Below are 15,255 nucleotides of genomic sequence, written 5' to 3' on the forward strand. Positions count from 1 at the left end.
CGGGCACTTCCCCTCCCGGGCTCCGGCGGCGCAGGGTCTCCAGGCACGGGGCTGCCCGAAGCCGGTAGCGTTCAGGCAGCCGGGCTCTTAAACAGAGCCGCCATTTTCCCGGACATGTTCCGCTTTTTGGCAATTCCCCCCGGACGGGGGTTTGACTGCCGAAAAGCCGGACATGTCCGGGAAAAAGAGGACGTATGGTAACCCTAACTGCTACAGTACAATGAAACTCTAGGAGTAGAAGCAACTGACACAGAATACTGCACAACAGTTGGAGAGGAAAAGTTTCATGAAATGACAAAAGCAAATCCCCATTCTTGCAGAATGCTTCACAAACAGCAAACAGACTTTCATATTTTAAAGCCTGATCTGAAAAATCTACAAAGTAAACAGCCTGGAACTTGCTGTGTCTAACTTGAGAATGCAAGTAAACCCTTCCTGGGCTTAGTTTGCATCCCCATAAAGCATATCTTTATTGACTGATTCATTGAGAGTAAATATTTAGAATCATAGAATATCAGGGTTGGAAGGGACCTCAGGAGGTCATCTAGTCCAACCCCCTGCTCAAAGCAGGACCAATCCCCAACTAAATCATCCCAGACAGGGCTTTGTCAAGCCTGACCTTAAAAACCTCTAAGGAAGGAGATTCCACCACCTCCCTAGGTAACTCATTCCAGTGCTTCACCACTCTCCTAGTGAAAAAGTTTTTCCTAATATCCAACCTAAACCACCCCCACTGCAACTTGAGACCATTACTCCTTGTTCTGTCATCTGTTACCACCAAGAACAGCCTAGATCCATCCTCTTTGGAACCCCTTAGCAAGCTCTATGTTCAGACCACTACACAATCACCTCCAACAAGGCCTGAACACTCCTTTTCTATGGATAGCTTCTCATTTTCTTAAAAAAAAAAAAAAAAAATCACTCTTCCTGCAACCTAATCTATTCTCTTTTATATATCATAAAAATCTCCCACCTCCTCCAGATTGTGTGGAAGGAAACAGACATAGGACATGCTAAAGAATGTTTGTACAGTACTATACCATGCGGTGTTCTGTACTCCTCCAACCTGTAGAGGGCAGGCAACTGCTGAATTTATTAAGAACTATAAAATATTTCTATTTAATATTCAGACCCTGGTAAAGCATTAATATTGTTACACCCATTTTGACCTGAGCAGCTAGTCAAAGTTGGGGCCTCTGGGGATGTTTCAGTTAGGTGTAGAAATTGGTGGTAGCCAGGTATTTCTTTGTACAGTTCTTGTATATAAGACTATTTCAAAGTCCTCGGTCTCTGAATGCAGAAGCAACCAAGAACAGTTTCTTAGATTACCAGCCCCCCAAGGCCTCTTTAGCCAACATCAGACCCAAAAATCATTCTCCCTAGAGTCTTCCATACTTCTGCTTGGCTTTTCCTTGTCTCTTTTCCTATGCCTCTCTCTCTGTTCTTGTCTGTGACCTCAGTATGTGTGTTCTCTCACATTCCCAAACACACCTACCCAAAATGATAGCCCAAAAGCTCCTAGGCAGGTTCACACACATCTTTTGTCCTAGGTGGGGCTTATGTTTACAGTTAATTGAAGGGCGAGTTCACACTTATCAACTTCAATAAGGTTTTAAGAACCAATAAATAACAAGGTTCATCCAGCTCATAAAAATATCCTAATTTTATAAATGGGGTAAGAGGCTCCCAAGAGTATACAGGAAATAAGCATCAGACTAAGGCCTGGTCTACACTAGGCGTTTATGTCGAAGTTAGCGCCGTTACATCGAATTAACCCTGCACCCGTCCACACCGCGAAGGTATTTAGTTCGACATAGAGGTCTCTTTAATTCGACTTCTGTACTCCTCCCCGACGAGGGGAGTAGCGCTAAATTCGACATGGCCATGTCGAATTAGGCTAGGTGTGGATGGAAATCGACGCTAATAGCTCCAGGAGCTATCCCACAGTGCACCACTCTGTTGACGCTCTGGACAGCAGTAAGAGCTCGGATGTTCTGAACTGCCACACAGGAAAAGCCCCGGGAAAATTTGAATTTGAATTCCTTTTCCTGTCTGGCCAGTTTGAATCTCATTTCCTGTCTGGACATCGTGGCGAGCTCAGCAGCACTGGCAACGATGCAGAGCTCTCCAGCACTGATGGCAGTGCAATCTCAGAATAGAAAGAGGGCCCCAGCATGGACTGATCGGGAAGTCTTGGATCTCATCGCTGTGTGGGGCGATGAGTCCGTGCTTTCCGAGCTGCGATCCAAAAGACGGAATGCAAAGATCTATGAGAAGATCTCTAAAGACATGGCAGAGAGAGGATACAGCCGGGATGTAACGCAGTGCCGCGTGAAAATCAAGGAGCTGAGGCAAGGCTACCAGAAGACCAAAGAGGCAAACGGACGCTCCGGATCCCATCCCCAGACATCCCGTTTCTACGAGGCACTGCATTCCATCCTCGGTGCGGCCGCCACCACTACCCCACCACTGACTGTGGACTCTGAGGATGGGATAGTGTCCACGGCCGGATCCTCGGACATGTTAGCGGACGGGGAAGATGAGGAAGGAGATGAGGAGGACGAGGCAGTCGACAGCGCTCACAACGCTGATTTCCCCGACAGCCAGGATCTCTTCATCACCCTTACAGAGATCCCCTACCAACCCTCCCCAGCCGTTACCCCGGACACAGAATCTGGTGAAGGATCATCCAGTAAGTGTTGTAAACATCTAAACATTTATTTGTAACAGAACATGATTATTAACAATTTAAAAAATGGGTTTCTCATGATTAGTTTGATTAACTTAACGGTTCAGTTATGGGCAGTGCAACTATTTGAAAAAAATCTAGCAATGTCCGGTTTTGCATGATTGTCCTGCCCAAGCCGCTCTACTGTTTAGTCCCTGCTACTGCAGCTACAGTAAGATGCGGTCTATATGTCCGGGGATGGAGCAGAAATCCTCCTGGGACATCTCAAGGAAGCTCTCCTGCAGGTAATTTGAAATCCGCTGCATTAGGTTCTTGGGGAGAGCGGCCTTATTGGGTCCTCCGTAGTAGGACACGTTGCCGCGCCACGAGACTAGCAAGTACTCCGGAATCATTGCTTGGCACAGCATGGCGGCATACGGCCCTGGTCTTTGAAGGCTTTCCCGGAGCATTCTCTGTCTGTCGCTCTCAGAGATCCTCATGAGGGTGATGTCGCTCATGATGACCTGCTTTGAATGAGGTAGGGGAATGTTAGTGTTGGGACTGCTTTACCGTTCCTTTACAGAACTGTAACCGCTGGTTTGCAGCCACGCGGTGGAGGCGGGAGAGGGTCAGCCGAAAGGGATCGTTCCCGGGGACAGCCGCGAGGGTGTGGGACAGGAGCAGACTTCCTGCTTGCCGGATTGCTGGCAGCAGGGACCGACATTGATTTCAATGTGAAATGAGGCCATTGCTAATATTAAAGTTTTAAGCTGCCACGAATCTACGGCTTACCATGTCTGCGTGCAAGAGCAATTCCGTTGTCCTGACAGGGTTCTCAAAAGTGCTCTGCAAAACCCCAGACACTGAATGCGAAGGCCGAGAATTCGACCTTGTGCTGAGTGCGCATGTGATAGGTGCTGTGCATGGTCCTGTTCACAGAGAAAGACTATGTTCTTTGTTCACAACTACATTTATCTTTCTGAGGAATTCACTCCCTTTTTCCCATTCCCACAGCCCCATCTGCGACTGTCTCACAACCTAGCCTGTCATCACACTCCCAGAGGCTAGGGAGGATTAGGCATAAGAAGAAGAGGACACGGGAGGACATGTTCTCCGAGCTTATAGCCTGCTCCAGAGCACAGGCAGCACAGCAGACCCAGTGGCGGGAGAACTTGTCCCAAATGCACCAAGCCAACATGGATCGGGAGGAGAGGTGGCGTCAGGAAGACCAGCAGGCGACTCAAACCCTGCTTGGACTACTGAGGGAGCAAACGGACACGCTCCGGCGCCTTGTGGATGTTCTGCAGGAACGGAGGCAGGAGGACAGAGCCCCGCTGCAGTCCATCTCTAACCGCCCTCCCCCGCCACCAAGTCCCATACTCCCTTCACCCAAAGTGCACAGAAGGAGAGGCGGCAGAGTCCCTGCTAACTCTCACTCCACCCCTGCAGAGAGCTCGAGCAGCAGAAGGCTCTCATTCCCCAAAGTTTGACAAGTTCTTTCCTTCCCGCCTGACACAAGCCCCCGTCCAAGTTTCACTTCCCAGTCCCATGTGTAGTTGATAATAAAAAATATGTTTCTGTTAACTACTGTTTCCATCATGTTCTTTTGGAGGAGGGGGGGGAAAGGGGGTTGGTAATTGGACAGGACAGTCACCTTTGGCAGGGTACATAGTCGGGGGCAGGCACAGCAGCAGGGCACATACATAGTGCAGTGATGCAGTGACTACTTACCCTGGTTAGTCTGGGAGGTTCTTTTCATGTTATGTGGTGGGGGGTGGGTTGCTCTGTGACTTTGTGTCAGGGGAGGGCAGTTAGAGATCTTAAGCGGCGGTCCTTAGGCAGGATCACAGAGCCACACAGCAGGGGATCTGTAACCGTCCCACCCCTGCCACAAACTCACATAGACCCCCCATACACACAGTCCGTATCAGGAGGGGTGACAGGCTCCGTTGAAAGAACCATCCCACCGCAGCGGAGCCTGTCAGTCCTTGAGTTTAGAAGCTGCATTCGCGCGACTACACTACACCCGCTCCGCACCACAGTCTGCGTCCCAGTTTTAAAAAATTCCCGCGAAAACAGTATTAAAGAAAACGGTGTGCTTTAACAAAGTAGAACTATTTTTATTTTGAAACGTGTGTTGGAAGTGGGGTGAAGGCTTCTCTGTACACAAAATTAGAAAGTCACAGGTTACCCTGCTCACTCAGGAACTTTGCTTTCAAAGCCTCCCGGATGCACAGCGCTTCCCGCTGGTCTCTTCTAATCGCCCGGCTGTCTGGCTGTGAGTAATCAGCAGCCAGGCTAATTTCCTCAACCTCCCACCCCGCCATAAAGGTCTCCCCCTTGCTCTCACAGAGATTGTGGAGCACACAGCAAGCTGCTATAACAATGGGGATATTGGTTTCGCTGAGATCACAGCGAGTCAGCAAGCTTCTCCATCTCCCCTTGAGACGTCCAAAAGCACACTCCACCACCATTCTGCACTTGCTCAGCCGGTAGTTGAAGAGTTCTTTTTCAGTGTCCAGGGCACCTGTATAGGGCTTCATGAGCCAGGGCATTAGCGGGTAGGCTGGGTCCCCGAGGATGACTATAGGCATCTCCACATCCCCAACAGTTATTTTGTGGTCCGGGAAGTAAATACCTTGCTGCAGCCGTCTAAACAGACCAGAGTTCCTGAAAACACGAGCGTCATGAACCTTGCCCGGCCATCCGACATTGATGTTGGTAAAACGTCCCCTGTGGTCCACCAGTGCTTGCAGCACCATGGAAAAGTAGCCCTTTCTGTTAATGTACTGGCTGGCCTGGTGGTCCGGTGCCAGGATAGGGATGTGAGTTCCATCTATGGCCCCACCGCAGTTTGGGAATCCCATCGCTGCGAAGCCATCTATGATCGCCTCCAAGTTTCCCAGGGTCACTACCTTTGGCAGCAGTACATCAACGATTGCCTTGGCTACTTGCATCACAACAACCCCCACGGTAGATTTGCCCACCCCAAACTGGCTCGCGACTGACCGGTAGCTGTCAGGCGTTGCAAGCTTCCAGAGGGCTATGGCCACTCGCTTCTGGACAGTCAGGGCTGGTCGCATCCGGGTGTCATTGCGCTTCAGGGCAGGGGACAGCAACTCACAAAGTTCAAGGAAAGTTCCCTTCCGCATGCGGAAGTTTCGCAGCCACTGTGATTCATCCCAGACCTGCAGCACTATGCGGTCCCACCACTCAGTGCTTGTTTCCCGTGCCCAGAATCGCCGTTTCACAGCATCAACATGACCCATTGCCACCGTGATGTCCTCGGCGCTGGGTCCCCTGCTTTCTGAGAGGTCTGTGCTACTCTCAGACTTCAGGCCATCACCGCGTTGACGTAGCCTCCTCGCCTGACTTTTCTGCATCTGCCTCAGGGCAACCTGTATGATAAGCTGCGAGGCGTTGAGAGCGGCCACAACTGCAGCGATGGTTGCAGCGGGCTCCATGCTCACAGTGCTGTGGCGTCCGCGCTGTCAATGACTTGAAAAGTGCGCGAAATGATTTCCCGCCGGCGCTTTCAGGGAGGGAGGGAGGGCGGGAGTGATGGACGGATGACGACAGTTACCCAAAAGCACCCTGGCCCCTTTTTTTTTTTACCCAGAAGGCATTTGCGGCTCCACCCAGAATTCCAATGGGCGGCGGGGACTCCGGGAACTGTGGGATAGCTGCCCTCAGTGCACCGCTTCCAATGTCGACGTTTTCCCCGTTAGTGTGGACTCACAAAGTCGAATTACTGTCCTTAGTGTGGACACACACGTTCGACTTTGCAATATCGATTCCAAATATTCGATTTAAGTAAAATCGAACTACTCTCGTAGTGTAGACAAGGCCTAAGGAGTAGAACATGTCTTTTGGCTTATAGGCAGAGGCCTAATGTACTATCCCACAGGACAAGTCAGTCAGCCTTTCAGTGACTATTCTCTTTTCTATAATATGAGCCTAATATTTTATACTATCACATCTGTAAAATTCAAAGCAATGGACAAAGGAGGGTAGGCCTGAGTGAGTTAGTGTAATTAAGCATATATATTGAAGTAATTTTTCTCATAGGCACTATCATATGAGACATGATGCATTCCATCATTACATATAAACTATTACAGCAGAATACAGGGTTCTGTTCCTAGCTCTGCTATGAGTTTCTCTAAGAACCTGGGCAAATCACTATCTCTTTGTGCTTTGGTTTTCATTTGTAAAGTGGAATAATGATATATGCCTCCATTTTTCAGCAGTAGTGCAAGGTCACCTTTAAAACTTTATTCAACCCAAGAGGAGGCTCATCCTTCTCACAGGAAAGAATAAAGGATGACCTTACAGTTGAGAAAATCATCCCTGCTAATTATGTACTAGATAAGCAGGAGAGAATGGGGCAGCAGTGGAAGATGTACATAAGAGAATTAAGCCAATTGTAATACCTTAATTTTTGTCAAAAAGAGCAAAGGAATAACAGAATCTAGAGGTGCACCCCATCTAATATTTATCTTGTCTAAGTGCTACATCATCATTAAGATGAGAGGGTCCAAAGGGAATTTGATGGTATAGCTTCCAACAGCTGAATCCATAATAAAGCGAATACACCATCTTCAAGACCCATATTTAAGTCTCTACCCACTCTCATCAAGCCAAGACATAAAGCTGCTTTGTAAAATTCTATTTGCTTTTTCTTTGGGTAGGAGGAGAAACAGAGGTCAACTCATCTTATTTTTTTCATCTTCAAATCACAGTGAAGAGCAAGCAAGTAAACTTGTTCTATCAATTTGTGGCAATACAGCATGACCATGATGCCCATAAAGTAGAACATACCACATGGGCTTTCCCAAAGAAAACTTGAGGGACTGCATTAACAAATCCCTCTATATGACGACAATATTTACCATATGACTTTGTGATGTCCAACAGGTAGGGAATTACAGAAACAGAGGGATATTTGTTTAGGAAAAGCAAAGCCATATCTAGTGAGCAAGGGAGGGTAAGAACAAAAGGTAAGAGAATTCTCCTGCTCGATGGATACACAGTTAAAGTAACTGCTGTCAAACTTCAGGGACTGCTTGCTGAAAGAAGATCATTGGAACTTAGTAATGCAAGAAAAAGTAAAACCAGTTACTTCTAACCCTAGAAACGTCAAACTTTACTGGATCATTTTTACAGACATTTCTATTTCAGTTAAGGCTTGTTAATTTTAAGATTGCCAAAGTTTTAGCATTCTCCTTTGTACAGGAAAATATGCTGAAGACTCTCATCCATTCCCCCCCCAAATACTGAGGAAATTCCATATCACAGTTTTTAAAGAATGCCCCATGTGACAACACCAATGTCTGCTTTTAATTAAGAATGAAACTTTCCTATACATTTAAACAAAGAGTTCTAAGAATTTCAAACTCTTGGCCAAAAGTCTTTTCAAGACTGTTTTCAAGCAGCCAAAGGTTTATTTTCCACTGACAAAAAAGTAGTTCCCCTGTACAAGAGTGCAGAAAGGAAAGAAAAAATAAATTCCTTTTCATTGTTTAAGGAAGAGACCATCAGTCTCTGTGTTATATTGATTACATAATGTCTTAATTTGTAATGAACATTGGTTCAAGCAATGATCCAAGTCAAGTAAACTTTTAGATTAAAAAAGGGAACACAAAGAAAATTAAACTAACATAACTGATGTCTAATTACAAAATTACCAACAACCATTTCAATTGGCTTCAAGATACATAGTTATTCAGAAAGACAACGAGAAGTCCGGTAACACGTTAAAGACTAACACCGGACTCCTCGTTGTTTTTGTGGATACAGACTAACACGGCTACCCCTCTGATAGTTATTCAGATGTCTAGGGTTTTTTAACAAGATCAAAAATGTGAATGTAGCAAAATACGACAATCTAGCATTTCAACTATAGGGAATGGACAGTAAAAGAGTGCATGCTGATTTATATGCACTCTCACTCACCAATTTATGCCAGGATGTCCACTAGTTTGACTGCAATTTTGCAAAAAGATGCAAGAAGAGTTACAAAATTGACATACATTCAGTATGAAAACAGATGTACATTTTGTCTAAGTCTTAGCAATGAAGCCAAGTTTAAAAGATTAAGTATGTAAGGAACATGGGTGTACTTCACCTAAATATTCTTCCTAGAAGATCCTATTTCTTTACAGCACCTAACAAGATGTTAGAAGTGCCTCATCCTAGAATCTTCCCTGTTTTCTATGCAGTGAGCAAACCTAGGATCTGATCCTGTAATTTACACCCATACAACATTTCTTTCCCTGTTTCATTTCTGGGTAGTTTGCCCTGTGGTTTCTTTGGAACATAGTTCTTGTATATAACCAACATTAATTCTGACGTATTCTGACATTAGGTACAAAGATAAAAATCAAAGTAACTATTGTTACCACATAGGAGAATAAATATGATTAACACAATTGTCCTCTTACTTATGAAGAGGAATGTAATTGTGTGCGTGTAAAAAGTTTAGACGCCACATTCTTTGCAGTGTCTGCTCAGATGCAGCAGCCAACCATCACCTGCGAGTTGTATTAAATAATAAGTACTCCCAATGGTGAATTCCCAAGTAATTTTAATTTAAATTAGTCGATCAAAGCAGAATAAGTACACTTTCCTTGTGACTATACACATAATCATAGCCTCAAACTCATTCAATCTCTACAGCCAATTATCTTTTTCTTCTTCATTATAAGTGTATTACTAAAAAAGATTAAATCTTTAGGGTAATCAAAAACAAACACTGAAGCACATGCTTAACATTATTCACATGATTTTTTCCCATTGAAGCATATGGGTTTACTCACAATAGTAATGTTACACCCTGGCTTAAGCATTTGTAGGATTAGAGCCAATATTTGCTAGTTAAAATCCAAAGGTACAAACAAGAGGCCGAATAAAGAACAGAATTTCTAAACAGAAGTATAGTAAAGGATTCCTTGCTTTAAAAAGTAAAAAGCAACCAGAAAACTCCTTTTGAAAACAAAGCAGCCAAAAAAGCAGATCACCTACAAGTACTATTATTTATTTAAACTTAAAAAGGTAACAGAGACCAGACCTATGAAATGCTCTAGGTGCCCTAACACATTATACAATACAGTGAAATTCCAGAAGAACTAAAATAATCATTTCAACAGGAACTTGGCCTGCCAGGCACATACATAAACTAATTTCCAACCCTTCATCATTATGGGAAGCACACCCTTCAGCCCTCTCCTCAAACCCTATCAAAAAGATGTCTTTTACAAAGTGCCTAGAAGATTACAAAATTTGGGCTAGTTGACACTGGAGTGGTGGGGATAAATTCCAGGGCAGGTGAATACAACTCAAAGAGCAATCCATGAAAAATTAAAGATCCTGGCATCACAGTTCACGGTAACTGAACCTGTATTCCCCATCCATGGACCCTCAAGGGCACCCATTCTGGATTCCTGGCTCTCCAGCTATCAACTCTCTTGGCTAGAGACCCATGTCTCTTTCCCTCCGGACCTGGGTATTTCCAGTCTGCACAGTTCCCTGCCTACACTGTGATGTTCCCAGCAAGCCAGACTGCCTATACAGGCCAGAATCTGCACTTTACTTTCTTTCCAAAGGCTAACAGCATCATGACCCTACATATAAGTTATCACACAGCTCTTTATAAGCAAGCACATTTATTCTTAATGCATTACAGAGAACCATTAAAAACAATAAAAGAACCTTAGACATACATACCAGAGGTCACCCAAACAGCAACCCCTGGCTCTGGTAGGTTTCAGTCCTTCAAAACACACAGATGGGTTTTTCCCATTGTTACAAGTTCATAACTGTCTCAGATTCAAAACCAGAACACAGGATGGGAAGATCAGGCATTTCTTTATGCAGCTTGGGCCTTTGATCTTAGCTTTTGGTAACAGGTAATCAGCAAAAACCCTTTTCTCAGGGCATTTGCTTCAAAAGGCTGGGTTTTTGCATAACCAGAACTGGGAAATTTGCATGCAATCATGTCTCATAATAATTCCAAATCCATTAATTTAAATATAATGCACCCCAATGCAACTCTGTTTTACACAGAAATTCAAATCCCAGGCTGCTGACTAAAGCGACTGGAGAAATAACAAAATGGTGACATTACAAGAGCCAAGGGAGTAAAAACTGAGCGGGAGAGGGATTCTTAGGCAAACTACTTAAAACTGGTTTGGGTTTTTCTATTAACATCTACAATAATTCATTTTTTGGAAAAAAGGAAAACTTTGTTAGAGAAACAACACCTACGGTATTCACAAGTATCCCCAAGACACGTCAAAGGTCCTCCAACAAAATCAATGATGACCGGACTTGATACTCCTTATGTTGCTACGGTAAAACAAAAACAAAAACAAAAAAACCCAAGCAAGGGTGGGGAAGCCACTTTCAGGACTATTTTATAGTCAACATGGTGTTAACACCAGCAATAGCCAGTCTATACTATGTCTCCCAAAGTTGTTTACTTTGATGAGGAAGAACTGGTGTTACCAACCATGGGGAGAAAAATGTTCAAGAGCCCTAATCATAGAATATCAGGGTTGGAAGGGACCTCATGAGGCCATCTAGTCAAACCCCCTGCTCAAAGCAGGGCCAACACCAACTACATCATCCCAGACAGGGCTTTGTCAAGCCTGACCTTAAAAACCTCTAAGGAAGGAGATTCCACCACCTCCCCAGGTAACCCATTCCAGTGCTTCACCACCCTCCTAGTGAAAAAGTTTTTCCTAATATCCAATCTAAACCTCCCCCACCGCAACTTGAGACCATTACTCTTTGTTCTATCAAATCCCACCTCATTCTTTTCTTCTGCAGACTAAACAATCCCAGTTCTCTCAGCCTCTCCTCATAAGTCACGTGCTCCAGCCCCCTAATCATTTTTGTTGCCCTCCGCTAGACTCTTTCCAATTTTTCCACATCCTTCCTGTACTGTGGGGCCAAAAGCTGGACACAGTACTCCAGATGAGGCCTCACCAATGCCGAATAGAGCGGAATGATCACTTCCCTCGATCTGCTGGCAATGCTCCTACTTATACAGCCCAAAATGCTGTTAGCCTTCTTGGCAACAAGGGCACACTGTTGACTCATATCTAGCTTCTTGTCCACTGTAACCTCTAGGTCCTTTTCTGCAGAACTGCTGCCTAGCCACTTTGTCCCTAGTCTATAGCAGTGCATGGGATTCTTTCTTCCTAAGTGCAGGACTCTGCACTTGTCCTTGTTGAACCTCATCAGATTTCTTTTGGCCCAATCCTCTAATTTGTCTAGGTCCCTTTGTATCCTATCCCTACCCTACCCTATCTACCACTCCTCTCAGTTTAGTGTCATCTGCAAACTTGCTGAGGGTGCAATCCACACCATCCTCCAGACAGGAGCGGCGCCAGGGTTTTTGCCACCCTAGGCAGCAGCGCTCCTGAGCCTTCGGCAGCAGGGGGTCCTTCTGCTCCGCGTCTTTGGGGCACTTCAACGGCGGATCCCAGAGCAGTGAAGGACCTGCTGCCGAATTTCCGCCGAAGACCCAGAGCGGAAGGACCCCCCGCCGCCGAATTTCCGCCGAGGATGGCGGAATGCCACCCCCCCCAAATCCTGCCGCCCTAGGCAACCGCCTAGGGTCGCCTAGTGGAAGCGCAGGCCCTGCCTCCAGGTCATTAATGAAGATATTGAACAAAACCGGACCCAGGACTGATCCTTGGGGCACTCCGTTTAATACCGGCTGCCAACTAGACATGGAGCCATTGATCACTACCCGTTGAGCCAGATGATCTAGCCAGCTTTCTATCCACCTTATAGTCCATTCTTCCAGCCCATGCTTATATTCTTGCCAGCAAGTTAAACTGTGGGAAACCGTATAAAAAACTTTGCTAAAGTCAAGGAATAACACTTTCACTGCTTTCCCCTCATTCACAGAGCCAGTTATCTCATCGTAGAAGGCAATTAGGTTAGTCAGGCATGACTTCCCCTTGGTGAATCCATGCTGACTGTTCCTGATCACTTTCCTTTCCTCAAAGTGCTTCATAATTGATTCCTTGAGGACCTGCTCCATGATTTTTCCAGGGACTGAGGTGAGGCTGACTGGCCTGTAGTTCCCTGGATCCTCCTCCTTCCTTTTTTAAAAGATGGGCACTACATTAGCCTTTTTCCCTCTCCGGGAAAGGGGGTGGTTCCCGGGCTCGGTCCACACAAAATTCACACTGTAAAACCACTTCACAATATAATTAGTTCCATTCTAGCAGAAAGGTTCTCTTTGAGGGTGCCAACCATTTCAACCACCAGCACAGACAGATTGCTTCATCCACAACCTATTCCAGGCTTTTTGGTAAGCAGAAGGGAGTTCAGTGCGGTGTGCTTAGCAGGTGCTGAATCCCCACCATCTTGATTTCTTCTCTGATAATGTGGCGGGAGTAGGGAATACAGTGAGCATGAGCTTTAGAGTGTACGTTCTTTGCCATTTGCGTGTGTAAGGCTGCTCTCTATATTTGTTGCCCAGACAGCATGAAAAGTTTAGGAATCCCCATCTGCAAAAATATGCAAAGGCAGCCACACACACACACACAATTAGAGTCCTGGTAGTGATGATTTCACTTCATTACACAGTAATCCCACTACAAATAGGGTAGAATTAGGACATACTGCTCTTCTTGGAAACATATTCAGTTAACTTTGCCTCTTTGGGGGGAAAAACAACACCTTGGGGAAAACAATGCTGCTTAATTAAAATATTTAAATAGAACTGTAATAACTATTTCCATCAAGTCACAAGTAGCCAATGGGGTATGTCGATTTTGTTTTGTTAATAACTAAGGAACCTTTTTTCATTTCATGTCCCTTTTGTTGTTGTTGTTTTTTAACAGTGTGATGTGAGAGTTAAGTGTTCTAGAGCCCACATGCTGTTAGGCAGCAGGTCCCCTGGGAATAGCTGTACAGAAGAGGCCGGGGAAGATGGAAAGGAAAGGAGTCGTACATGGGCAAGGGGGATACAGGTAAGAGCAGTAAGGACAGGAGGGAGAAGAAACAGATAAGGGGAAAGGAGTAAGGGGCCAGGGAAAAGATCTCGAGGAAAGAAAGTAAACAAGAGACGGGTGGAAGGAGTAAGGAAATAGCGAGGGCAGCCAGAGAGCGTTAAGGGGGAGGAAGGAGGGCACAGAGTGGAAGGGGAGAGTTCACCACCTTGACCGGCATGGCAGTGTACAGAAGCACTATCACAGGTAGAGAACCCGGCTTTATGGTGCGCTATCTGGGTTCAATAGTCGGTGCATGGTTTATTTACGCCCTACCCGGTGCAGAATGCTTGTCCCGGGCAGTGGGGACACCCTCGGCCCCAGCGGGAGCTCGCCGCGTGTCTGCCGGGCCAGGTGAGGATGACAGGCGGGCAGGGGCAGTGAGGCTAGGCCGGGCCAGGGGGTGCTGGTGCCGGTGCCGGCAGGAAGGGAACTCGGGCAGCGGCAGCTGGAGCCCTGGCTGGCGCCTGTCAGCGCGACGGTGGCGGACAGCCCTGGGGGGAGGGCTGGGCCCGGACCGAGGGGGAGGGGACATGCTGGAGCGAGGAGACAAAGATGGGGGGCGGCCGGGGGGCTCCCGGAGCGGGGAGCAGGCTGCGAGGCGGCGGGGCGGGGAGCAGGGAAGAGGGAGGTCGCGGAGGGGCCCCAGCGCAGCGGCGGGCGGGACAGAGAAGGGGTCAGTTGCCCGGGGCCTGGCAGGGCCTGTGGCCGGCGCGGCGCGGAGCCCCCTCCGGGAAAGCGGGCGGCTCCCGGGCTCGGTCCTTACCGGGCAGCGCCGCCTCCACTCTCGCTTCGTCACACGCCCGGCTCCGGGGAAGCCGCTCCGCGACCCGACAGCGGCGACCGGGCAGGGAGGGGTGGTCACGGCGGTCGTCACTCCCCCTCCCCTCCCCTCCCCTCACCAGAGCCACTACACTGCGCAAGCGCCGAGCTAGGATGGGGGCGGGGCCCAGGCCAAGACTACGCAGCACGCGCATTGGAAAAGCGCATGCGCGGCGTCGGCGGCGTCTCGCTCGGTCCGGTGAGGACCGCTTGGAACGTTAGCGCGCGCCGCCTGTTTCTCTGGTCCACGGTGAGGGGCGGAGCCAGGCCCACTGAAGGCGCCATGGTGTTGGCTCCTCCCACTTACTGATGCCCAGCGAGCGAGGACCTCGCACCGGTTTGGCCTGGTCCCCGCCGTGCTCGGGCCCCGGCTGCGTTGGGGACCCACTGCCGCAAATGGCAGAACGGTTTTGGCGGCTGCTCTGGTCAAGCGGGGTCCTGCAGGTGGCTTGTCAGCCAGTGGTAGACAGCAGAGGGAGGAGGCCTTAGACCCATCCTACGCTGCCAGCTCATTCTGGGGTGACCAGATCCCCAGTGTGAAAAATCACGTCAGGCAGTAGGCGGTAATTGGTCACTCTAGCCCACGCTGAGACGCCTTCAAATGGTTACGGTGCCACCTCCAGTAGCAGCCAAACTCAACAGCCTCACTTACTGGGAAGGAGAGAGGAAAAGTTGATGTATTCTTGACAACCTTGCTGGCCTACAGTCCTTTCCCTCCTGGCGCTGGGCTCAGTAGGAGCAGGGTTATAGAGTGTA

At 47.5% G+C, this 15,255-nt stretch overlaps 1 protein-coding gene across 1 annotated transcript in view; it reads right to left on the minus strand.

The window, feature by feature from the left end:
• Positions 1-14,619, minus strand: part of SPECC1L (sperm antigen with calponin homology and coiled-coil domains 1 like) — a 116,141-nt gene extending 101,522 nt beyond the window's left edge. The window contains exon 1 of the mRNA XM_034791631.1: positions 14,444-14,619. The gene's annotated coding sequence lies outside the window, so the exon portion shown is untranslated. The remainder of the gene's footprint in view (positions 1-14,443) is intronic.
• Positions 14,620-15,255: the final 636 nt, after the last annotated feature.

The sequence above is a fragment of the Trachemys scripta genome, chromosome 15 (genome assembly GCF_013100865.1).
Source record: "Trachemys scripta elegans isolate TJP31775 chromosome 15, CAS_Tse_1.0, whole genome shotgun sequence".
Classification (NCBI taxonomy): domain Eukaryota; kingdom Metazoa; phylum Chordata; order Testudines; family Emydidae; genus Trachemys; species Trachemys scripta.